The sequence below is a fragment of the Rattus norvegicus genome, chromosome 18 (genome assembly GCF_021556685.1).
Source record: "Rattus norvegicus strain SHRSP/BbbUtx chromosome 18, alternate assembly SHRSP_T2T, whole genome shotgun sequence".
NCBI classification, from domain to species: domain Eukaryota; kingdom Metazoa; phylum Chordata; class Mammalia; order Rodentia; family Muridae; genus Rattus; species Rattus norvegicus.
In genome coordinates, this window is record NC_141551.1 from 71659704 (window position 1) to 71686700 (window position 26997).

Sequence of the window (26997 nt, forward strand, 5' to 3'; positions counted from 1 at the left end):
TATTGGCGCGTGTGTTATCCGACGTCACTTGCATCTTCTTTAATGGCTTCCTGATGTTTCCGGAGTGCACAGAGATGATCTGCGTTGTCAGCACCTTGTGACTTCCCTGGATGTGGTGATCTCACTTCAGTTTGGAGGCACAGTTGGTCAGGGACGGGGCGGGCTCCTCTCCTTCGCCTTGGTAGGAAGCAGTGTAATGGTATTGAGGCTATCTGTCAGCAAAATGGCCCAGGAGGTCTCCCTCATGGGGCAAGCTAATAGGGAAGACCTGGATGGCCCTTTGACAGTGGGGCTAGTTTGTGTATCGTTGTTCTGTACCTCGTGGAGCTCAGGCGTTGGCTCACTCTGCATGCCTATCTTCTGAATTAGGTCTTAGGGGTTTGGGGCAGTGCTTATAAGTATCCAAAGAGCGGTTACTTTGTAGTCTTATTGGCTCAGCCTGTATGTTTCTCTCTTGCTCTCATCAGACTTCCTGCTCTCCAATCTCCCCACCCGGTATATTTTCTAAATTACAAGAAATCCTCTAACTTGAGCATGACCTGCTCCAGCCCCAAGAGGGGTTTTGGTGGCACCCCCTTGAAGACTTGGAAAAAAAAATCTCATTTCCGTCCGAGAAATTGAATCATTATCTAGATTGAAATAATATCTTCCCTCAACCTGCAACAAGATAAAGGATCAAATTGGTGGAGTTTCCTTATCGCTGCAGCTTGCAGGACACAGAGTAATGGCCTGTCACTGCCTCGGGCTGGTGGGGTCTGCTGTATAGAGCCCACGGTGGCTCTTGACCTGCTTTGCATGCTTGGTGTCTGTGGCACTGAGAGACAATGCTATTAATGGCAGATGTCATTATAGGGAACAGAGAAGTGGTGTGGAGCCTAGGACAGCCTGAGCAATGTCCTGCTGGGACAGCACTGGGAGAGCCAGCCAGCAAGGGGGACATTCTTATGCTTTCAGAGTGGGAGCACGCCAGAGCCCTATGCCCTACACTAAGCTTCAAGAGCTGCAGCTCGGGTAAAGGATGGCAACTTGAGAAGGTGGATTAGGCCTCGCTTAGGCTGGTAAATGGCTCAGTCGTAGGCAGCACACTGACAGGCATCCTGAGGAGATGGCCAATCTCATCCCCCACAGGTCATCTCTGATCACTTGGACTTCAGGCTTCTCCTGGTCCAGAGGAGGGGAGCACCAAGGAGGACGTCAGGAGAAAGAGGCACGGCAGTGTTTAGATATGGCTCATGCTCCTGTCTGCTCCTTTCTACCTTTCTGCTCCACAAACTGAAGGCTTTGCCAGTCCCAGGGCCAGCCCCGCGGGAGTCAAATGTGGATGCTATCGAGGATGTGTTTCTCACACCGTTCAGCCCATACACTCTTTTTTTTAAAAAATATTTATTTATTTAATGAATATGAGCACACTGTAGCTGTCTTCAGACACACCAGAAGAGGGCATTGGATCTCATTACAGATAATTGTGGTTCCTGGAATTGAACTCAGGACCTCTGGAAGAGCAGTCAGTGCTCTTAACCCCTGAGCCATCTCTCCAGCCCCCCCAGCCCATACACTCTTGCATCACCAGAAGCTACTTGACATCAGAAGATAAGGCCAGCCTATCTAGACCAGTTGGTCACACAACTTTGCCTCAGCACCCTCCCCTAGGACAATATAGAAGTGACTTCAGGACACCAGCGTCTGACTTTCAAGGGCTTCCTGTGTAACAGTTCTGTTTTAACGGTCTCCATACTCGACCTGCACAACAGCTGTGTTTGTGAGCAGTCGCTGAGTGCCTGTCTTTAATGGCAGGGGCCCAGAAAGGCTACATAACTTGCCCCAGGTGAGGGAACTGGGTTCTGAATGAAGCGGAGTTGTCTGCTCGAAGCCTTTTAAGACTTAAACCATCAGGACGAAACAATATGAAATCACTCCGGCTCTTATCAAACCCTACACCTCAGTCCTATCACAGAACAGCAGTAATAACAGGTCCTGCATGTGTGGTGCTCCAGGAGGCCACAGAGGTAGAGTCTGCCATGGGTGGGAGGTTGAGGGATGCGTAGACAAGATGCCTGACTGCGGGTGCGGGCAGCTTAGAGGCAGCCTTTAGGTTGAGCCACACAGGCTCTCCTCAGCTGTGTATAAAGCGGTTGGCCAACCACTGGCCTGTCCACCATCTGACCCAACCCCCATCTCCTTGCACAGATGCCTTCCCACCCACCCCAAAGCCCTTGGGGCTGTGCGACCTGCCTGGGCCTCCTGGAGAAGGACGCCATCCTCCAGCCTCCTCCAGTGTCCCTTCATGCCCCTCCCTCCCCAGCCAGGTGTAAGTGACATGAAAGCTGCTATCAGCAGAATCTTGTCTTCAGGAGAGGCGCTGGTCTGTCAGCGAGCGTGCCTGATTACCATGGTAATCACCAGCCGAATGGAATGATTTCATAATCCATTTTCATCTGAAACAGGAACAGGTGTGCGGGAGAAATCAACATTGATCAACAAGACTGGTCTTGGGAGATTAATAGCGAACTTGAGGTTGCCCAGGGAGACAAAGGGAGAACAACCCTGGCTTGTAGTCTGGGTCCTTCCGGCCTGACCTCTGACCTCTCCCTGATGTTCACTCACTCTGCTCCTGCCACCCTGATCTCTGCCCTGTCAGTTCTCCCCATGCCTTTCTGACGTGTGCCCACCTGTCTGTCCCACTTCCCCTGAGAAGCAATCCTGGATCTACCAGCCTGACCCTAGGAATCCCTCCTCCACCAACCATGGGCAGCCCCTTGAGAACTCTTTCTCTTCAACTCATTGTAAAATCCCCTGCCGTGCATGTGCCTAGTCTGCGACCCAGGGTCCCCTGTCACAAGCCTTGCTCAGTCACACTCATAGGAGGAGCTCCCCTCAGCAAGAAGCCACTAGTCCCTCCACAGGACCAGCGAAGCACTTCACTGGCCAAGGCCTCACAGTCATCCTATCACCTGGGGATGCCAGGACTCCAGATGCCAGGCACTGAATCTTTCCCACTGGGCTGGAATTTATTTGTGTTACGCTGTTCTTTCCAGAGATGGGGCTGCAAAAGAGAACCAGAACACTGCTCAGTGGTTCTGATTGCTAAGCAAGGTTTCTGGTCTTCATCCATCTACTTATCCCCAAATCACTGCTGGGCCTCAGATAGGGGGTTCACCCTCCTGGGACTGGAAGGGCTTGCCTGTCCACTCCCTTGAGTGCAGCAAGGTAGAGGCCACTGGTGAGACCTGGCACGGGGGTGGGGGCAGGCTGTTAGCTCCACCGCTTTGTCCTGGAGCTGACAGTGTCCCTGCCACAGGGCAGGAGACAGAGCGGACTTGACAGAGGGATTGCATCAAAGGCCTTCTCCTTCACTTTCAAGCAGACAATGCATCAGAGAAGTTGCCAGGCCTGCTCTAAGGACACGACAGGCATTAGCTAATATCCTGATTTTAATAGAATGAATAATAAGAAGCCCCAAGTGTCTCTCAGAACCAATTTTGAAAAACATGTTCAGCCACATGCCCCCCCTGCTCCAGTCAGGTTCCTAAAGCATTCCCAACAAAGGGTTTAGCCCAGAAGAAAGGTATCCCTCTCCCAACTTCGCTCTCTTCTCATTCCTTCCCTGTGTGGCTTCCTGGTGAACATGCAAGTCACGGAAAGATGAGGTTGGAAAGCAACGTTCCTCCGAGGGAGGCCTGGAGTGGCAGCCCTGGCAGCTGTCGGGCAGCACACACCTGTCTTCCAGGTGGATCCCCCCACCCAGGCTGCTGCACAGATACCCACACATTCTTGAAGGAGGAGCCCCCCATCCACGGGTGTGTGCCTGTGCTGGGGCATCGGGAAACCAGTGGCGTTCTCAGAGTCAGCCCTGTGAAAGGAGTTGAGGCCAGAGAGCAGGGAAAGGTGTGGAGGGATTCATGAGACCCACTGCCCACACCAAGACTGTTAACATGGGATACTGTCTCTCCTGGGATAGAAGAGGTGCGCAGGGAGAGACCTACTGCCAGGAGAGGGAGGGAGGGTATGAGGAGGGGCCTCCTCTCCTGAGCTGTGGTGTCTGACCCAAAGACACACCCAGTCTGAGGAAAGGGAGACAAGGCTCTAAGCATCCTGACCTCTACCCTCCATTCCTCTGGTCCCCACTCCTTTCTTCCTCATTGCTAGACAGGAAGCCCATGACTGTGTTACAGCTTTGGGGGCAAAGTGTCTACTTGAGGAGGATGACAAGCAAGATCAGAGGACAAATGGAAGACAGCCTGACCCAAAGTGACAAGCCAAGGAAGACACTGTACCCAGAGGCCTCCTCAGGGTGTGCCTGGCCTAAGGACCAATTTAAAGGCCTACAGGAAAATTCCAGGCCCCAAAAGAGAAGCAGGAAAGTGAGCAAACCTGCTTGCCCGAGACCATACCTCTCACTTTTTGGCAGGAACTTGGAGCAACGGCGCCGGTACAAAGGATTTTGGGAGAGGAGAAGTAGAGTCAGCATGAACCCAAACTGGAATGCCTCATTGGATCCTTCCATGAGGAGCCCATAGTGAGGACTGGAATACCCTAGTAGGGGCTGCAGAGTTCAGGACAGCCTGGGAGCATGTCAAACCCCAAGAAAGGCATGTTGCCAGTGGGAACTGGTATAGGTCAAGGGCAGAGTGCAGGGCTCTGCATTCCCAAGACTCGGCAGAGGCCCACAGCTCTACAATGGAACTTTGCCAGGTGGAAGCCAGCCAAAGGTCAGCCCTGAGCAGGTCCTTGTTCTGGGGGTCCCAGCAGCTTCTTTCTGGGAAAGATAGGCAATGCTCAGTCAGGACTGATAAATATCTGCGCAGCCAAATGAAACATGGCAGTGGGGCCAGCCTTCCTCTGGCCTGGCCTGGGCTGGGCTCAGCACTTGCAGGAATGGTGGTTTTTCAATTGCCCAAGTGCCCATAAATGAGTATCAGCCCCACAGAAGAAGGGCAGAGACTCCTAAGAGTGTCCATTCCTCCAGGGTCACATGTCCAATCTGACTAGCTTGACTCTAGAACTGTCCTCTAGCAGAGGTCAGCCTGCACCTAGATAAGGGACTGCTTTACTTGACTTGAGACATACATTTACATTTTTTAAACTTAGAAATAATTTCAGTTTACAGAAGAGTGGGCAAAAATAAAAAATAACCCCCTTGTTTCCTTACATCTCAGACGTTTACTGTGTTGTCTGTGTTCCACAACCGTCACATGTGCACATACTTGGCCGTGCGAGCATGAACAGTTTCTAGACCACGGGAGGACATGCTGGACTCACTATGGTCCTTCATATCCCTACTCAGTCCAGCGCACGATTGCAATGGAAGTCCTGTCCCCTGACATAACCACAGCCAACATTAATGTGCACGCACGCTTGTCCAACCCACCACTCACGTCACTGTCGTCAGATAACTTCGCCACTGCTGCTGCATTTCTCAGAGGGCGGTGTTGCCCTTAGTCTCCTTTAAGCTAAAACACCTCTCCAGCCTCTGTTTTCATGACATTGACATCTTTAAATATGATGCCCTCATTTTTAATAGATGAAATCCCCCCCACATTTAATCTAATGTTCCTTTGTGATCAGATCCAGGTTGTCCTTTGGGTCAGAGTCCTGCATAGCACGCAGCTTTGGGGGTGATTTCGTTTGCGTGTTTGTTTTGAGATAGTTTCTTTCCGTATAGTTCAGGCTGGCCTTGAACTCTCAATCCTCTTGACACTGCCTCTCAGCAGGGGCCTTCTTGGTCCATCCCTCTTGGAGAATCACACACACAGGGTCTTGTTGGCCATCTTCCCTGCTGAGGTTGCTTTTGATTCCCGGTCTAGCTGTCGTCCAGTTCCTCAGTGACGTATCTCTTGCTTTCTCCCACTTCTCGCTCTGATAGAACGAGGCAGCAGTGTGTAGGGAGTGTCTTCAGGGTTAGCTTAGACACCTTCCTGAGGAGCACCGTCCTTCATAGCTCTCTCCTCATCCAGTCCTGAGCATGATGGTTGCGAAATGATGTCTTATCTAACCTCACCCTACCTCCAGATCTACTGTCAGTCCAGAATTATTTATCTTTTTATCAGCTCTATGCCTCACAAACCCCCGTTTTCCTATGGGTTTATCATTTCTGTTCTCAATTCTTTCAGCTTTTACACTGCTTCAGATTTAATGACTGGGGCCTTTCTCGCCATCGCCTGTGGAATGTTGCTTCGCCCAGCATCCTGCCATGAGCAGGTGTTGGGAACATGAAGGCTTTTGCACCCATAGCTCTCCAGGGAAGCCAGGGATATTAAGCACTCAGGATTGTTCTCTCAAAGGGAAAGGCCTGTTTATCCAGAAAACTGGGAATTACCAGTGATTGACAACCTGGTGGTCTGCATTATCCATTGGGCCAGGCCATATCAAGCTCCTACAATCAGGACTGGGGGTGGCTAGTAATCTAAAAGACCTTACAGCGAGGGGCTTCCCAAGCTCCCACAACCTGGATCAGAGATACCTAATAGTCTAAATGACCCTTACACTATCTGTATTGCCAGAGGCTCCCTCAAACTCCCACAAGCTGGACCAGAGGTGGCTAATAGCCCAAATGGCTCTACACTATCTGTAAGGCTGAGGCCAGGCAAGAGCCTTCCTTGGGCCCCTAGGGTAGCCTTATCTCTAGAAGCCATCTTCTTGGAAGAAATAGCACGTACCCTGAGTCAAGTTAATATATGTATGCTTCCTCTTGCACTAGGGATTTATTACACTAGGAAACTTTTATCCCAAGTTGTACCGACATTAGACTCTTTAGAGTTGACGGGTTGACAAAATCAGCCTGAGCCATGTTTTGATTTTCATCTCTTTGCGGCTCACTTCCCTGCCTGGGTAACCCTCAATGTCACCCTCAAGCAGGCCAAAAAGAGGCTCCAGGCCCATCATCCACTTGCCCTATCAGGGATCAATTTTCTCTAAGGACATGGGGCTCCTTGTCTTGGACAATGATATTAGACGCTAACATCTGGGCATCTAGTATTTGCAGTGCTGCTGGGCTCTTCTTGGCTGGTTGAAGGAAATGCACGCATGGTTCACCCATGGATATATATTCACATGCCTCTCATACATACATGAGCATGCACATGCATGCACACATGAACATTCATATGCTCATACTCAACATGGCTACAGATACACATACATACATATGAACTCACATCCGTGGTGGTTTGAATGAGGAACGAATGGCCTGCACAGGCTCAGGTGTTTGAGCCGTTGGCCTCCAGTCGGTGGCACTGTTTGGGGAGATAGTGAGACCTTTTGGAAGTGAAGCGGCATTGCTGGAGGAAGTAGAAGCTCTGAGATTTCTAGCTTCTCCTCGCTTGTAGTTCGCTCGCTGTGCTTTGTACCTGGGGTTGAAGATGTGAGCTCCTGATCTGGCCACCATTGCTAAGCTTCCCCCGCCATCAACGGACTGTCAGCAGCTCTGGAATCACAGCCAAAGTAAACAGTCTACAAGTTGCTCTCAGTCATAGCATTTTGTCTCAGCAACAGAAAAGTAACTAATGTACTACTTACACACACACACATACACACAAATACACACACACACACATACACAGATACACAGACAGAGACAGACACAGACACAGACAGACAGACACATAAACACACAGACACACAGACACACATGCGCATACACACACACAGAGATACACACACAGACACAGATACAGAGACACAGACAGACACACACACACAGAGACACAGACACACACAAACACACAGAAAGACACAGACACACATAGACAGGCATGTACACAGACACACGCACACACAGAGACACACAGACAGACACAGACCCAGACACACAGAGACAGACACGTACTCAGACACACAGACAGACTCAGACATGCACATACACACTTGTAGAAATTGTGAGCCTACATCCATGCTCTGACTCCAAGCCATTGCCATGGAGTTGGTTTCTACCCCATATTTATGTGACCTTCTCCGCTGAGATCAGCTCCACACACACTCGGTTTCTCGAGTTTTCATTACAGCTAAATCTCTCTGGGAGAGATTGTGAAACCCTAACAACCAAACTTCTCTATACCACAATATACCATGTTCAAAAATTACCTGGTTAGCCTTCCATTTCTTTCTTTGGCCCATTATTAGTGTGTTGTAATAATTACTTAGGATACAGTTGGGTTTGTCTTTCCTTTCACCCAGAGGGGTTCTCTTTGCTTCCTATTCTTACAGATTTAATTTAATTTCTTCTTATTAACTAGGTTTGCATAATGATCTGATCCTTCCCTCCCACATACCCCCTCTTACCCCCCACATACCCTCTCATTCTCCCTCCCACATACCCTCCCACTTTTATCAACTGTCTCTCCTTCCTACAGTCCTTTCTCAAGACTCGTCCACGACTTATTTATTTATTCATTGGTTTTTTTTCCTTTGGTCACCCATTTAGTTTAACCAGGTCCATCTGTGTGACATTGAACTAGAACTCCCCACTGGAGCCTGGTGGGGTCACCAAGGGTCTCACAACCGAAGGCACTGACTATCCTGTCCCTGACTCGATGGGAGGAAAATAATTCATTCATGAGACTTAGGCCTTTCTGAGCCCTTCTAGTTTACGACAGACTGCCGACCAGCACATTCGCTCACAGACCCAGCACAGATAGCAAGTTAGGTGGGTGTGTTTTGTTCAGAAGATGGCGTTTGTGTCCCTTCACTCTCTCCTCTGGCTCAGACCTTCTTTTCACCCAGTCTGCCATAATGCTTTTTCCCCATAGAAGGGATGATCTATGTGTCTCAGTGAGGATCGCGCTCTCCTGCATCATTTATTCTCAATGCCTTGTGCATCTCTGCATCCAGCCACTCTCACTGGAAAGGGTGACGGCCGAGAGGAACATTCATCCAGTTGTGTTTGCCATAGAGTCCTCTTAGCTTTGTAAGACAGCAACATCCTCTTGAAGGCTCTATGTACAGCAAAGGTACATCTGGGAACATGTCGTCCCCCCCTCCACCCCATACAAACCCAGTTTACCTTAAACTTCTATTTCCTATGTCCCCTTCTTTTTTACACAAAAGGTAGTACATCTTATGTGCTTTTAAATATGTATCCATCCAGGAATAGATCATGGGGTGCACTTCATGCTAGCTCACAGAGGGCTTCCCCATTGTCTCACAGCTACAACATACTCCACAGTGTACAGATGCCCGGCTCATTCACAGCCCTCTTGTGTGGCAATTACCTACACTCTACACTTTATCTTAAGCTGCCATGCCTGTGATAGGTGTCTTCTGCTTGGGAACGTTCCTTCAGGGTCTGTTTCTAGGACCTGGATTTTGGAGCATGGTGTTTGGTTTGTTAAGTCTCTCCAGATCCCTTCCCCCAGGAGGGTACCGTCCTGCATCTTCTACCTGCTTCTCTAAAACAGAAGGTGCTGCCCATTCCTGGAACTTTGGCCAGTCTCATGGCCGTGAAACAGCATCTTGCTGTAATTTTGATTTTCATTTTCTTACGAATGCAAGTTGAACATATTTTCATATGTTTTAGGACTACTTTAATATCTTTTCGTGTGAATTTTCTCTTCCTATCTTTTGCCTGTTTCCTTTATCTTTGCTTACCTAAGTCTTATTTCATTTTTAATAAACTTATAAAGAATTAGATTTTATTATAGCATTCCCCTCCCCCCCCCAAAAAAATCCAGTTTTGTTGTTTCCTTCCCCCACCTGCTTCCCCATCTCCTCCCTCTCACTTGTGCCCCACGCCCACCCCAGAACTGCCTTTCCATTTTCCTGACTCATGACCTTTTGCCCTCCCCAGGCTTTCTCAACACCCCTGGTCCCCTCTCAGGGTCCCCTATGTAGGTTTAGCGTCTGTGCCCACTCTCCTAGCCCCCTTTTTACATACATATGAATGTATCAGGAAAGCATTCGAAGTTTGTGTTTCTGAGACTACTTTTACCCATTTTCCACTGGGCTTTCAGTTCTCCGTTCCTCACATATCTAATTACAAATTTTTACTTTTTAAAAATTAAAATACAATATTATGCTCCTTTCTGTCCCATTCCATCTTCAAATTCCTCTCATGGAACACCCACCCCCTTAAACCATTTGCCTCTCCCCCCCCCTTCCTAAATATATAAATACAGCCTGCTCAGAAACTTTTTATATATATTAGTACTAAACCTTTGTTTATGATATAAGTGTCAAATGTTTTTTTCTGGTTTATCATTTTCCTCTTGCTTTACTTTCCATGAGGTGTATGTGCATGTGTGCATGCGTGCTTGTGTGTGTGTGTGTGTGTGTGTGTGTGTGTGTGTGTGATCAGTTATTCAGTTTTGTCTCACCTCTGATTTGTAGTTATAGTGGGCAAACCTTGTCATGCACCCAAGCTACAGAAGAATCTACCTATGTAAAAACACATTTTGTAACAGCTGTGTGCCTCACGGAAAAGAAAAGCCATAATTTAAATATTAATCCTGAAGATGGACGGGCGCCCTCAGGCTGCTGAGTGAAGGGCAGATGAGGGGGAGTTCAGTCTTCAGACGCTGAAGCCCAAACAGTTTTAGTTTTAGGAAAAGGACAGAAGGGTGGTCCCTGCTCTGCAGCCATTGGCACCTGGCACCAGAAAGCAAGATACACGGCATAAACATAGCCCCAGATGCCATCCAGTGGCAGGGGATTGGGAGGACAGAGGTCCTGTGGACTGCTGAGAAGCAGAAGGCAGGGCGAGGCAATATCTAAGGAAGAACTCCTTCTGGGGGCCCTGAGCACATAGGGCTGCCCCCTGAGGGTGAGGATATCAGGCGTTGGTCAAGTCGGAAGTGAGGGAGCAGTGAGGTGTTGGAAAGATGGGTGGGAAGCACCTGGACTTCATGCCAAAAGTGGTGAGAAATCATTGCGACCCTAATAAATGGAAGACATTGTTCCCCGGCGGGAAGGTAAGAGCGAGAGAAGTCTCTTCCCGGAGCTGACGTCAAAATTAAATAAGACAACTGTTGAAATCATTTCAGCTGCCATTCGGCCTGCTTAGAGCACTTCAATAATTATTTCTGGTATTTTGACCCACTGATTTTCTTAATCAGGTTTCAAGTCAGATGCCCGTGACACTGGGCCTATTCAAATCCCAAGGCGGGACAAGAAGCTAACACAAAGGCAGGAGGGGGCAGAGCTCTTGCCTGGCACTCACAGGACTCTAAGCAAGCTTGAGATCGATTCAGGTCTAGAAACATCTTGGGAGAAGGGGGCCCGTTCAGGGACTAGAGGAAGTCCGAGCTGAAGGAGACACAGATGTATTTTCAGAAGCAGGGACAAGGAATTAGCACAGGGGACCTTAGAGAAAACCTGCTCTTCTCTAAGAGTTTAGGGTTTGTTCACGGGGAGACTCATCCGGCTCGCTTTCCTCCAGCCCCTGGATTCTCTGTGTGTTTGAGTCCCTGCTAGGCAGCCTTGAGAGGGAGCTTAGCCTTGTACGGTGCTGGCCCACAAAGAACTGGCAACAGGCAGAGGAACCAGGGAGGCAACAGATTCTGGTGCGTTTTGTACCTTGGACTGTCCCCTGGGGAGGTTACCCAGGACCCCAGGGCTTCATCCCGCTCCTCCCCAACTCTAGTGAGGGGCCCAGCAAACAGTCCAACGAAAGCCATTCTCTGTGGTCCCCACGGGTCATGTCAATCAAGCGTGTGAGAAAAATAATAAGTCTCCGGCAATGCGGCCACTGTGTCCTTTCGAGCTGGCTTATCTGCTCCCCTGGCTCCTGCTGATGGAGGCCAAGAGGTTGCAGAATCTTCCAGAAGCTTAGCGGAGAGGAGGAAGGGCAGATGAGCACCTTCTCACCCTTCTGCCACCTTCGGTTCCTCAGGTCCTGATGAGAATTAAACATCCTGGAGCAGATTTCTCAGAACCCCCCTTCCCCCCAGGACTCCCCTCTCTCCCTCTCCCCAGGATTCCTCCCTCCCCCCTACCACAAGCTTTAGAACTGGCTACGTTGGTCTATTTCATGGGTGCCGGGGAGGGTCAAGCCACCAGGGGTCTTCACGCATGTGCCGTTTCAGATTCATTTGCCAATTTTCCCAGCCTCATCTCACGGCTCTGCAGCCTGTCCCAGAAGCCCGTCAAACTCCGGGGGAGGCCCGCCATCTCCTTCCGCACGCCACCCCCATGGCTACGTCCCTGTTTTTGGAGTGCTAGTTCCCGGGGCTCATTTTCTGTCAAAGATAGCTGTGAGCCGGGACTGTGCATACTCGACTTTGAAATCCCACCCCTTCCCCAGCCACAAGTGCAGAGCGCACAGTCTTTCTGGACAGGGGGATTGAGTTTGAACTCTGACCCGGATCTTCACTGATTGGCCTCAGGGAAACCACGTGCTCTGCCTGAGCCTCTGTCTCCTCATTTGTGACCAGGGTCCAGTGGCATTACCTTGCAGGGCTCCTGCAGACAGCAGTGTGTTCAGCAGCTGGCTCCCCAGCTGGTTCCAGCTGGCTCTCCAGCTGGCTCAGGCAAGTCGTCATCTTTAGTTCACAGAGGACAGGTATGCACCTGTGTGGCAGGGCCCACCAGGGGCGGAAGCTGACACTCGAGGGCCACACTCAGACCTCTGGAAGAGCTATCCAACTGGCTGGGGCTGGTATGTGGTGATGTGTACAGGGTCTCTATCCTCACACACTTAATAGTGTCCCCTGTCACAAGAAGAGTGGCTTGTCCACATCCTTCCAACCATGCAGTTAAGATCAGCACCCAGAACGTGTCAAAGACCATTTTCTGAGATAATTGCTCACAGAGGAGTACGGCCCTCTTAGGTAAGGAACATGGGGCATAGTGGGAGAAGGAATCTAGAGGTACCCGTTGCTCTCAAGTTCCCCAGTGCTGACCCTCCCCTTCTGGGAGGATGAATCCCATGTCAGAAAGAGGCCAGGAGGGTGGCTTTCTTCCCTTGTTTAGCTTGTGGCCAAGCCAGGTACTTAGACATTAAGAAGAAGGAATAAAGGGGAGGACCTCCTGCCAGGCAGCGTGATTTGAATCTCTGCTCTCTCTGCGGGTCTCCTCTGCCATAAGATGGACTTATTCTCCGTACCTGAGAGGATCTGCCTTCTCCAAACCACTGGGCACACTTCACAGAGAACCTGGTCCTGCTCTCACACAACTGCTGACTCTCCTCACAACTGCTACCTACATCCAAATGAGTTGGGATGTCATCGAAGTGTCACTGAAGGGACAGGGGACCCCAGAGGGCTAACAGTGCTGGACCATGGTCCCGGCTTAATCTGTAGACTTGGAGTATTTGGTAAACTGTTTTACATGCAGACGCCACAAAATCCTATCTGTAAAATGAATGAATGAGATGTATGCATGAAGATGATGAGGGTCAAGGAGGTAGGGGACTTGCTAGAGCTCTCTAGGATACTAGTGACCCAGAGAGGTCACTAGGCATGGGAGAGAAAGCGTCAGGGAGACCTTCTGACAAAGGTATTTGGGCCCAAAAGAATGGGGCCCACCACCCCCATCCTCTCGTGCTTCCCTTCCAGCTGGGCATCTAGTTAAATGCAGGCTGGGTAATGAGTGCCGAGTGAAGGTAGCAGAACTCAGAGGTCTGTTCAAGGGAGACACCACACCCCTGGGGCATGCCTGCAAAGTGCAAAGGGAGGCCCCAGAGACACACCAGATCTTCTCTCTTCAGTCATCTGTTGGAACTGAGCATGACCATGGGGTGGGGTTGGAAGGGTGAACTGGTGCAGAGAACTCTAGAAGGCACCTGTGTGCATGGACACACAGGGACTGCCTGTGTGCTACGTTAAGGCATGCGAGGTTATCTTCCTGGGTCCCTCTAAGCAAGAGAATAGCCCTGTCGTCCCAACCCATCAGTCAAGATGCAGGAGAACAGGTCTGAAAATGGTCATCTCTGTGTCTGCCCCTGGCTTGGTGAGCTCCCCAGGTAGGATGTCTCTTTGGGTCCTGATCTCTCTCTGATGGTCTCAACCCAACACTTCTCTGGGAGGGTGGAGCTCAGGAGCCCACACTCTCCTTCCATATTGCCACCTCCCCCCACCATGGAAGCTGTGATAAATAAGTCTCTCTTCACCCCCTGATGGACCCAGACACGGTGCCCCCAGATTGAAAAGTTTGATGTTGTTTGACACACCTTTTGAGCCAGATCTGTGAAAGGTATCCTCTCAGTTAAGCAGTTCATTAAGGATGTCCCAGCAGGGCCCGGGTCTGCTGACTGGACACAGTGATGCAACAGGACACCGAACCTTCCATCATGCAGTCCCCTACCTCCTTGACCCTCATCATCTTCATGCATACATCTCATTCATTCATTTTACAGATAGGATTTTGTGGCGTCTGCATGTAAAACAGTTTACCAAATACTCCAAGTCTACAGATTAAGCCGGGACCATGGTCCAGCACTGTTAGCCCTCTGGGGTCCCCTGTCCCTTCAGTGACACTTCGATGACATCCCAACTCATTTGGATGTAGGTAGCAGTTGTGAGGAGAGTCAGCAGTTGTGTGAGAGCAGGGCCAGGCTCTCTGTGAAGTGTGCCCAGTGGTTTGGAGAAGGCAGATCCTCTCAGGTACAGAGGATAAGTCCATCTTATGGCAGAGGAGACCCGCAGAGAGAGCAGAGATTCAAATCACGCTGCCTGGCAGGAGGTCCTCCCCTTTATTCCTTCTTCTGTTGTTCATGCTTTACCTGAACCCCAGCCTGCAGACAGCCACCTGGACAACAGATCTCAGGGTTCAAGTAGATCCCACAGTGGTGGGCTCAGACACCTGGGCCAGCAGCAACACTCACTGTGGCTGCTCGATGACTACCCCGCCACTTCCCTGCGGTGCTATCAGATCCACAGCTGAGACACAGTCTCATTTCTAACCAGTGTCCAGGATGGAGATGGATGGAGGGAAAAAATGTACAGTCTCCTGAGGGATGCTGGGAGGGGCGTTATCAGAAACCACTTTCATTTTTGGTGTACAGGTCACAAGACCAATACCATTCTTGAATCAATTCAAATTAAAATATTATCTAGGATGCTGTCCCACATGGGGGAAATGATTTGTCTGAGGTCTCACGGGCCAGGTGACTAGATCCTGAACAGTCACCTGCCCCCGTTCCCCCTTTCATATGCACTTTACAGTTATCTTCATATTTTAAAACACTAAAAACAAGCAGTTTTTAAACAGGGCTGCTGCAGATGCCTCAAACACGCCGTGAGCACTGTGCCTCGGGAGTTACACTCCTGGCCTGGAGTTTAAAGAATCTGTATCTGTTTCCTTGTTGGAGTTTAAGAGTTTCTTACTATCAGTTTCAGCCTTTATCTGTTACATTTAACACCTGCTCTGTTTTGAACCTGGATGTTCTATGTGACACATCCTAGTTTTCCCCTATGAACCACACGTTTGCCATTGCAGACCTGGAAGTTTCAGGACAGAAGCCCCAGGAGGCTGTCCTGCAGCAAAAACTCCTCCCAGGGCTATCTTCATACTGGAGACCTGCACCTTATCAGAGTGCCCATCACCCTGGATCCTCACCAGGGTGTTTACACTTTGTACCAGGTTCCGCCCCAGCTTCCCCAGGGTCTGGGCTTAATGATATGTTCAGTGAAGCGAATACTGACCATGACAGCTTCCGGGTATGTTTTCCTAGTCATTGAGGTCAGATCGCAGGCAGACCTGGTTTGCTTTGGAGTGGTCCTCTCCTCTCCTCTCCTATCCCCTCCCTTCTGGCAAAGATATGAAACCCTATAATGTGGGCGGCACTTTTATCTGCCTGTGACTTCTTCTATGAAAAACTTTTCCCTGAGCTGAACATAGCAAATTATCTTTTCAAACATAGCACTCGGTGTGATTTTATGAGCTCTGCGGTAATTGCTCTCGTATCTACTCAAAGGAACCTTGAACCCCAGCCAATGCTGTGTTCTGAAGGACGGCAGAAGTGTGGGTGACCAGAAAAGGAATCTCTGTCCTCCCGGGGTCCATCTTTACTTATTTCTGGTAAGGTGGGAAGGATTGCTTCAAAAAGGTTCTTAGGCCAACAGATCGAGAGTCCACCATCAGTCCCTCCCTGTTCCTGCTCCTTCCTTCCCTTCAGCTCATTCTAGCAATGAGTCAGTGGCTACAGTGTAACATTTTCAAGCAAGTAACTATGGTACTGGATACGTGCTGAGTCACAGCCTCGGGTGCACCTTTATCTTACTTAGTACAAGTTCTAGGGATGTGTGTGCCCGACGTGTGGGTGGCCTAGGTAACAGAAAACTTGCATGGGCTAGGTAACAGTTAACTTCAAGGAAGCCCTTGTGTCAAGGAGCGGCTAGAAGAAGGAAGGCGCTGAGCCAAAGGCTCAGAATAGCCAGCCCTGGCGCCAAGGGCTGAAAAGGGCAGAGGAAATGGGAAGCCTAGCCCCTGGGAGGGGAGGTAGGAGGATGGGCATGTGGCTGTGGCCTGGGCCAGATCCCAGCTCCATGAGACTTTGCTGAGTGAGTTGGGGTTCAGGGATAGATATGAGGTTTTTGAGGATAGAAGGAGGCTCTAGATATTTCCTCTGGTCAGAGAAGGAAGGGTCATAGTGCCACCTCCAAAAGGTCCCTGTGCAGAGCCTGGCACATACAGCGTTGCTGGAAAGGAGGGATGGAGATTAGAAGGGCTGGGTGGGAATTGAGGCCAGCTCAGCCTGGACCTTGGAGTAAGGGGTATGACTTCTGATAGCAGAGAAAGGAACTTCTGCCTGGACTGGCATCTAGGAGCTAGAGAGCATCAAGAGCTGTTTATATGTAATGGCTTCGGTAAGGACAACAATACCTAGCCACCTTCTTGCCCAGTATACCGGAAGTAGTCAGTAAATATCACTCACTGGCTTCCCCACGTCCCATGAGGCTGTTGTACTGTGGACAGCAGCTGTCAGGCCCACTTTAAGCAAAGCCATTACTCCGTGCTACAGTCAGAACAGTCAGGACCAGGCTGGCCCTGGCCTCTGTGTCAGCTGTGCCTGGGCCCTGGGAGAGCTGGAGAGCAAGAAGGCCTTCTTGCTTTTCCTTCCTGTCAGAGACTCCCTTTTCTTCATTTACTGCTTCGCTGTTGAGTAGCACTCTGTTGCTCTGACTGTGACTACTTCTTGTCTTTGAGGGTCCAGGGACCTCTAGATCCTACCCTTGGCCCTCTCAGGATGGTGTTCCTCATGGTGGCATCCCTCCCGCAGCATCCCTGGTCGGGAGGACTGATTTGGTCCCTGGGTCTGTTTACCGAGACACCGAGGGCCTCCTAGACTAGGAATTCCTGATGTAGAAGAACCTGGTCTGCTGACACTGAGTACCAATGGCGTGTGTGTGTCCACTTACATGTCTTACAACACCATAAATGGACCCGATATCATTGAGCTGTACACTTAGAGTGGTCCAAAGAGCAGCGTTTAATTTTTTATATGCACCACAGTTTTAAGACAGTTTTAGTTTATTATCCTAGAAGGTGACAAAGAGTAGAAGTCCAAATATATGGGGGGAAACCAGGTATATAAACACTTACAGTCCCAGCACTTGGGAAGCTGAGGCACAAGGATTGAGTTCGAGTAGGATTACCTGTAGTACAATGCAAGAGCCTTCCCCCAAAAGCTGTTCTAGTCATTATTTTCTGTCGCTGCGATAAAATACCATGCCCGGAAGCAACCCAGGGAGAAAGGGTTTAATCTGATCGATAACTCTAATCTGATCGATAATTCTCAGGTCCCAGTCTATCATCAAAGGAAGGTAAGGTAGAACTCAAGGCAGAAACTGAAGCAGAGACCACGAACACTTCGTATTGACTTGCTCCTCGTGGCTTGCTCAGGCTGCCTTCCTACAGTGCCTAGGACCACCAGCGGAGGCGTGGCACTGCCCATAGTAGGTGGGGCCTCCCACATCAATCACCAATCAAGAAAGTGCCCCACAAGCTCTCAGGCCAATCGAGTGTAGGCACTTCTCAACGAAGGTTTCCTCTTCCAAAATGGCTCCCACTCAGTGTCGAGTTGATCTAAAACTAGCCAGCACAGCGGGAGATGGTACAAGTGCAAGGGAGAGATCGTTTTGTTGGTGACTTTTAAAACAGCAAAGGATGCTGGCTTTTGAGGACAGGCTCCGCCCAACACTGTCTGCCAGCACTAGCTTTGTACTCTCGGCCACCCACCTCCCATCACCAGTTTCATTATCGGTAAAATGAACCTGCCAGGGGGGCCGAAGGGGCCTGCAGTTGTGCACCAGGTCCGGAGCTGCACCCACAAGCCTTGAGCGGTACCTGTTTTGGTTTTGATGATGGTGGCAGTCATTGATGCTAAATGTTCAAGTTCAGACGTAGGGAAGAGATGTGTGGGGCCAGCAGCCAGGGCTTTAGTTTGAGGACGGAGCATTTGGTAGTGAGGTTCGGTAAGGAATAGGAGGGGGCTCTGGGAGCTTGTCATTCAAGGATGGAACACAGGCCTTACCTCCTCAGGTGGCCAGGTCAGTCAAGGCAAGGTAGAACAGAGGCTGTTGTAGGCCACCGTTTGTGGGCCACTCCCCAAACACTTGTGTGGCTAAAGGTTCATATAGTCCCAAATATGGGACTGACTAGATCCAATAACAATGTTTTCCAGCTCAGGAATCCCAGAGCCAGACGCTAGCAGGAGATCGCCTACTCTCTCTTAAGTTGCTGTGTGACAATGAACAAGAAACTTCCCTTGCTGGCTTACAAATGCCCTCCTCTGTACAGTGAAGGGTTATCCAGGGACCCGTCCACTCCAGTGTAGGCATCACTGGCCCCTAGCAGCTGGCAGATCCTTTCACACGTGGTGAGGGTACTACTGTGAGTAGGTGTGGCAGCCTAAGGAACTCTCATATAAGAGGCACCAGAAAGCAGCCCTGGGTCCTTTCCCAACTGGGTGAACTAGGTGAGTTACACCTTTTCCTGTGTCTCAGCATCTTCCTCTTTACAATAAAGACAAGTCGGGCATGGTGGCCCATGCCTACAATCCCAGCCCCAAGACGCCGAGGTAAGAGGCCCACCAGAGCTGTATACAGACACCCAGTCCCAAAATAAAAGGTCAGTGATTCCAACTGGAAAGAGAGCAGGGGCTGCCACAAGGCCTGAATGAATTAAGAGTGTAGAGTCATTTGAATCCAGCCTAGAGGTAGAGTTGAGGCAGGTAGAAAGCACTTGACCTGAGCCCAGCTAGGCAACAGTAAGAGGGGAATTATAGCTGGTGGGTGTACAAGTGTTTATGCGGACATGAGAATGTGTGTGCTTGTATGAATCTGTGTGTCTGGTATGCCTACAGAACCTTAACAAAGGCTGATCCCTGAATGAGAAGTCTGGTTCTTGGGGTCTCTCCCACTAGGTAGCACCATATTTTTTGGTTGAGTGGTGGCCACATGCCACTTTGCCTGTGGCTGTGACTGGAACATGCCGGCCTGCGAGTACAGAAGCAAGCCCTTGTGCATAACCCAGGGTGTGATTAATTTAATTATTTCAAAAACCCCTTTGGTATTTCATGAGGGTCATGCCCCTGGCTGTGGGCTTGAATGCAACTGCCGCAGGTTTCAATAAAATCAATTAATTTAATTTGATTTGGTTTTATGTACTTGGAGCTGGTACCTCTTGAACTCAGTATGAAAATTATTGCAGAATAAAAATGCATATTAGTACTCAGAGCCCCGTGCCCTTGGACTGTCTTCGTGGAGCCTGCAGCCTTGATCACAAAAGCAACACTCCCCCCCAGCTGCCAAGGTTTGCTATCTACTGCCCATCAAAACCTCCCCCCAGAGAGGACAGGCTTGCTGGCCTTAGGGTGCCTTTCTTACTTTCTGAAGCACTTTCTCACAGTGGGACACGAGCACCCCTCCAGGTGTGACAGCAGTGCATATTCAGGAAGGGAGGGTGGTTGTAACTCGGGAGCCCTACCTGCACGGCATCTGGCCAACCCTTCATGTTAAGTATAGGGTCTTCTGAGCTCCGGTCACAAAGCCACCACCCAGGGTAGCAAACAGGTTCGGCCATGTTCAGTCTGTAGAAGGCTAAGATATGGCCAAGTGCTGATGTTCCAACTGTCCGTGCATGCCTTTGCCAGGAGAGGAGGCAAAGTGTTGGGGTCAGGGCAGTAAGGCAGAAGCTTACATCAGCTTGATGGTAGTCACCATCTTTCCTTCATGAACTCAGTGTTTGCTACACCTAGCTCTGGTGGGAGGTTGAAGGGCCCATCCCCTGTCATCCCCCAAGGATTTCTGAGATCTACCTTCAAGCCTTCCTACTGACCTCAGGGATAGCCCTAAATGCTGATCCCAACTACAGACCCTGGCCTCCTTAAGGTTCTGATGAAGCAGCCAGGGTGTCCATTCTTCCCAACCCTGCTTACTTTCTGAAAGACGCCTACTATTTGCTGAATGTTTCCCTGGACCAGCCCCACATGATCTCATTTTAAACCAAGTATTAGTTCTGCCTGGTTTTCATCACTGTTAGGTAACTGTGCAGGAGGGAGAAATACCTTTCTCAAGGTTGCACTCAGCGATTTAACCCCAAACATAACTGCCAAGATTTGCAGCACTCCAAGTGGCCACCCGTGCAAACACACAGCCTCAGGATTCAGCACCGTCCACACCCCTCTGCAAGGGCAAGAAAGAAATCATGGTGACTATTACTAGTAAACTCACAACGACCCTGGAGGCACGATTATCTCCATTTCACAGATGCGACAATAGAGACTGAGTGAAGAAGAAACAACGTGCCCAAGCCACTGTAAAAATAACTGAGCTGGACTTCAGGCTCACTAGACTCTCTATAGTCACGGCGTTCTTCACCTCTGTGCCTCGGGTAGAGGTGCTGCCAGGCATCTGGGCTTTGGGGGTCATCCAATGATGACCTGGCTGGCGGCCTGCGGGCAGAAGCACGTCCGGGACTGGACAGATCCGGGCCCTGCATCCTCGGCTCTCCCGGGTCAACATAGATCCCGCGTTCCAGGGCTGCGCTGGCCTTGCCCGCTGAGGCCGCTGGCAGGTTCCCGGGGGAGGTGGCGGGTGAGAGGTCGAGGGCGTGGTAAGACTGCAGAGGAGAGTCTGGAGACCGGCGGGATCGGTGGGTGGGTTCTGGTGTCCGGGAGGGCTGGGAGAGCCCGGAAACTCACCCTAGGCACCGGGCAGCTGGGACCAGGAGGTGGGGCAGGTCAGGCTAGGTGGGCAGACCCTGGAGACGGAAGGGGCGGAGCAGATCAGAGGAGGTGTGGCCGTGGGAGATGGACAGATCCAGGAGAATGAAAGGTGGTTAGAGCAGGGTGGGGGCGTGGTGGGGCGGAAGGAGGCGAGGTCGGAACAGAGGGTGAGGCAAAGGGCAGGGCCAGAAGAGGTAGACGTGCTCAGCCCCAGGGTTGGTGGCAGGAGCGACCAGGTGTCTTAACACGATGTTCCCCATTTTGCTTTCTCAGGTTTTCAGCCAAAGGCCCTGGCTAAGAGAGGGCGGCAGGCTGGTCTGAACAGGCAGGGTAGCTGAAAGGGCGTGGGAGGGGTGCTGCCCTGCACTCTACTTTTCCGGCCTGGAGAATCTTTCATGAGTCTGCCTAGTTGGCTGTACAGTTTCCCCCTTGCTGACCCCACCCTGTCTCCTGAGCCTCCCTCCCTTCCTTCCCTTGCGGGGTTTGCATCCTCCTCTGGATGGGCTCAGTTAGCCAAAGGCAAACACCCTGTGTGCCCTCACTCCTAGTCTGCCTTCTGGGGAATTCAAATCTGGGCACGCCCCTTGCTTTTCTTGCTCTGCCCTGCTCTCTGGGTCTTCTAGAACTTAATCCAAGGTTCTCTAACTGGAATTCGTCCTGGTGGCCCCTCCTTTTTTGCAGCCTTTATGGGCCTACTATTATCTGTTCCAAGTTCAGACTGTGAGGCTCATCCTGACAGGCACAGAGGATCCCTATCTGAGCCCTGTGGGACCAGTAACCTTAACTGTCCACCTTGGGCACACAGAGCCTTCAAATCAAAGATACCTCAACCCCAACGATAGCTCTTAAATGGTGGAATCCTAGAGTGGGAACCTAGGTTGGGAGGTGGGGTGCAGTTATTCGGGGCAAGGGAAGTCTTTCATGACTGCTTTCTATCCCGTGGAGAAAGGCAGCCATAGACCCTGGAGACTCTCTGCTGTCCCCTGAGTCTCCGGATGGCTAGCTCATCTTCTCACTCATCCCAAAGCAGCACTTGCAGACAGCAAACCTCCCTGTGGCCTTGGCGAGACAGATTCATCACTTGCTTTTGCATGCCTGGAGTCCCTTGACCAAGATTGTCACTACGCCTACACCACATCAGATCTTCCTCAGCAGATTACATAATCGGGATCTTTAACAGAGCCGGGACCAAAGGCATCAGCAGCCAAGCCCGTGGTTTTATAGATGGAGCCCCTTGAATCTCAGATGGGGAAGGGACCAGCGGTCACACTGCTTATTAGTGTCAGAGTTGGAACTCTAGCCAACCTCCTGCCTGCTGCCCTACTATGCATTCTACCACACCATGCATTACTTTCAGGGCATCTCTGTGTTAGGGATGCAGCGTGACCAAGGGAAAACTGGTGGGGCGGCCACACTGTCAGCCCTCAACAAAGCAGTTGGTTTAATATTGCTTTTGGGAAGAAGTGAGAAGACCCTGGGTTGCCCGGAAGCACTTAGATTACAGACCTTCCCATCCACAGTGGCAACCAACTGTTTCCCCAGGGCAGCCAGCCAGGGGTGACTGTTCGCAGGAGCCTGGCATCACCGTCCTTCAAGCCTAGCCATTGTGCGAGGACGACACAGTCGGAAGGGAAGTGTAAGTGTGCGAGCCAAATTGGCAACCTCAGATCAGAGCGATTAGCATGGTGATTCTTTTCCATTCATTACGCTCAACCAATATCCGAACAGGTTGCACAAGACTGGGGCATGCCCGCTCCTGTAGGGGCTCTTGTCATCCTGCAGCCTTGCCAGACATTGTACCGGGGGACCGTGGCTCCACAGAGCGGAGCCGAGGGTTGGGAGGGCCCTGGCTGTCACCTGCTGGGTACTAGCAGTTATTGGGCACTGCTGTTGCACTCACATGGGAGGAGGCAGCATTGGGGAGAACTGCCAGTCATCCGGGCCATTGCTGTGAATTTTAAGGAGGTATGTAGAGAGGAGTGAGGCTAACGTGGGTGAGGATAATACTCGTGGTGTTAGAAGATCGTAGACCCAGACGCCAGCCACGTGGACGCCAAGGTCAGTGGGCTTGTGATGGCTGACTTTTGTATCATCCTTCGTCATAGAGTCCACATGAATAAACTGGCAATGTTTCGGTGATTTGGGGCAGGAGGGAGCTACGCTGTGTAACTTGCTTAGGAGAAGAAATTTTGGTCACAAGTAATTTGTCTGGATTCAGATTCATAGACCTTTTATTTACAAACATTGACCAGACATCATCTACCTCCCAGGCCCTGGGCTGACCTATGGTGTTACTTTATCCACTCTTTATGAGGAGCTGTGAGGTAGCTTTGGTTGTGCTTCCCATTTTATGGTCAAAAAGTCTGAGGCTGTTGCGTGGAGGGTGAGTAGTCTGGCTTTACAATATGTGCAGACATTTCGTGTGTTAGGCAAACAAAGGGGTAAAATAATAAATTATGACGTCAGAAACTGCAGGCCCTTTTGAGAGAGATGGACGAAGGGTCTGGAATTTACTCAACATTCGTCAACCGAACCGGTCAGTTATACAGTGGATAATGACATAGACTGCGCTTGTTGAAGATGGGGTTAGGTCCCTCTTCACCCCCTGCTCACCTCACAGTGTCTGTGCCTAATAGAAATGAGGCAGCCAGTAGCACTTCAGGATGATGCTGGGGGTGTGGTTCAGTTGGTAGAGTGCTTTCCTAGCATGCATGAAGCCCAGTTTGAGCCCCACAACATACGCTGACATGGTGGTGAATGGCTGTAACCCCAGCAGTTGGAAGATGAGGGCAAAGAGATAATCAGTGTATAAGAGATAAGCAGTGAAAACTGCTTCAGTCTTAGGGTCATCCAGTGGCCTGTTAAATCCAAGGTGGTGAGGAAGCTAGCCAGAGTTTGTTTGCCCAGTTCCTCTGCAGCCCTCCCCAAAGGCAAACCTTCATAGCCAGCCTGGGATACAGGAGAGCCCAACAGAGAAAGGGATTCGGAAAGACCGTAGCATGAGGGTACAGAATATGAGAGAGAAGGGGCTTACCCGAGATAGAAAGGCTTCTGACGTGAAAACCCACATAGCGTTCTTATTGGCTGCTTGGAAGTGGATGTAGGTCTGAGAAAGAAGAGAGCGGGAGTTCTGACTGAATCTTCATTCTCATTCTCTCTCTCTCTCTCTCTCTCTCTCTCTCTCTCTCTCTCTCTCTCTCTCTCTCTCTCCATCTTCTTCATATCTCTAACCCCTGAAGACCTGGCACTGTAGACGACACCTTACAAACTTTCTCCTAGCTTCCTAATAAACCCGTGTTTGCCCCCTTCCCAGAAGATACGCATCTTGCCCCAAACTGTCATTAATACCGGATGCCCTCCAAAGCCTCCGATGGGCAGACATGGCCATAATGTGGAGAAGCCCTGCTCAATATGCTTTCCTTATCACCTTCCTTTGCAGTCTGCTCCCCTCTGAGCCCACTGAGGCAGAGCCAGAGATGCAAAGACACTCCGAGTTAGCTGAATGAACGCCCCAGTGCCCTTCCAAACCAGTAATAAAAACTTGGAAAGTCTTGCAATTGAGAAGCCGAGAGCCAGGAGAAGTCAGACCCAATAGTAATAATCAACAACTCTGGCCAGAAATGATCAGTCTAGAATCAACTGATGATGCATGTAACACAACTCTGTTGAAGATCCTGGTCCTTTGAGCTTTATGTGTGTAGAGTGGCAATCTCTACCAAGGGGCTCTGGACTTAGAGAAAGCACAGGTTCAGTCATGTCCCATGCCCCGTCATCCTGTCCATGTCTAAAGCCATAGAGAATACCCCTGGTTTCCTGCCTAAGATTTCCACCAAATTTAACAGAGAAGAGAGCCAAAATCATCAAGTCTACCTACCCCTCTCAGCCCTCAATACCCTGGAGGCAGAGAGGACCAGGAAGAAAGAAGCCCTTCTCCTAGGGCATGCAACCATAGAAGCAAGGCCAGGGCTAGGAACAGTCTCTTGCCCCACAACTGACATCCTGCTCCTAAGGTTTTGGGTCCAGGACTTCAAAAACCACTTCAGTCTTAGGGTCATCCAGTGGCCTGTTAAATCCAAGTTGACGAGGAAGCTAGCCAGAGTTTGTTTGCCCAGTTCCTCTGCAGCCCTCCCCAAAGGCAAATCAGCCATCACTTCTGAAAGGACTCTTGGCTGGAACTAAAACAAATCCACCAAGAGCACTGAGAAGGAGATGGGGAAGAGAATGGACATGGTTGAGAGCTGGCACTTGCCCCACTGTTAACCTGGGCATATTTAATTTACCAGCTTGTCTGGCCCTGATACCTTCTTGTTCCTGTCCGGTTCAGGGTTAGCCAGGGTGTGTGTTCCTACATCCATTGGACTCTAGGTCCTCTCCATCCTGTAGTGACCACCCTGACTAGCATTGAGTAGGACTCTCCTACAGCATGAGGTATGTATTTGGGACCTGGCAGTGCCTCCCTTTGTTGTCCTGTGCTGGGGTTTCTGTATTTGGCAATTGATGTAGCCACTATGTACATGTCAAGGGTTACTCTCGCTACTTCCCACATACTGGCTTGTGTGATTTAGCCAGCAGCTAAATCTATGTGAGGAAACTGAGGTAGAGAGAGGCTAAAGAATTTGCCACAGGCCGCATAGTTAGAGTTGGCAGAGTCAGTCAGAGCAGTTAGGGTAATTTCAGGGGCAGCCAGGCCCTCAACACTTGACAGCTTGGTTTAGCAACCCAGGTTCAGTCTCTGTAAATCCTGGATGGAAAGTCACTCTCCGTCAACCCCTGGGGCAGTCACTTTGGGAAACAGAGGGCTTTAGATGAGAGGGCTGAGTCTTGTCTTACCTTGGCTTGAGTAGATTCACTCCACTGTTGGCTCGTGTCTATAGAGTCAGGAAGAAATCCCTTTCCTGTAGTCAACCCCAAATCAAACACAATGTAGATGTCTTATTGATATGATAGTTATGTGAGACATTTTGATATTAATGAACACTTTTGTTTATTAAAAAGCTCCTCTCTGTTAGCGCCCTCAGTTTTCTGGCAATGAGCACATTGAGGAGAGCAGAGGCGACCCTCCGTGCCCTGCTCATCCACAGTTCTTTGTCCCAGTCACACCTTGACTGTCCTGGACCACTGATTACTTCTCAGCTAAAACTTGACCTTCATTCTAAAAGTGAATTGTCCCACCTCAAGAAATCACCTGAATGACAATTAGGACCTTTGCCTGTCATCTTGGATCGAGAGAGGCCCCTAAAGGTGTGAGGTTTTCCTCCCCAATATTCTTTCTTCTTATATCCCTCATCATTCCCGCCACCGATGACAGAAAGTCTTGAGGGAGAACTAGACTTTACACTGTGACATGATATTCTACTTGCTCCCTTCTAGGTACCTTAGTGTCTCTCAGTTGAAGCCAGGAGAGGGGACACAGAACAATGGCATATGCCCACACACCTCCCCCTCCCACACACCCATGATAAATAGGTATAATTTGAACTCTGAAAAGGTCGTGCTGCTTCCCAGGTTTGCATAGTCCCCATTTTGCTCGATAGACTTTGAGAGTTCACTCAGACCAGTGATGGAGGGATTGTTAAAGATGAGAAAGTCAAAGGGTAAGTTAAGCCCTTCTATCTTTCCTGCTTTGCCTTTTGATGTAACTTGATCTGCACAAAGATTTGCCCACGGTGAGTGAGTAGCAAGTCCTTGAGGCTAAGAAAGCAGAGACCTCCTCCTCAGTACTCAGTAGTAGACATCAAGGACCTGTGGGCAGTCTTCACACTCCCCTCAAGACTGACTCCATCTGAACCGCTTTCCTTTACCTAATTTTGTTTCCCGGGTTTTTATGTCTCCCATAAATTGCAATCATATTTGGGGTGCTGGTCCCATTCACTTTCTGATGAGGGTGGATATAAGTGTAC

At 50.2% G+C, this 26997-nt stretch overlaps 1 protein-coding gene and 1 long non-coding RNA gene across 2 annotated transcripts in view; one reads left to right on the top strand and one right to left on the bottom strand.

The window, feature by feature from the left end:
• Positions 1-26997, top strand: part of Zbtb7c (zinc finger and BTB domain containing 7C) — a 323617-nt gene that overhangs the window by 190049 nt on the left and 106571 nt on the right.
• Positions 17342-21127, bottom strand: LOC147999879 (uncharacterized). Its single transcript, XR_015642653.1, has 3 exons — positions 20751-21127; positions 20438-20555; positions 17342-20014 (listed from the first exon to the last, which is right to left on the bottom strand). It is a non-coding gene; the product is annotated as an uncharacterized LOC147999879 (long non-coding RNA).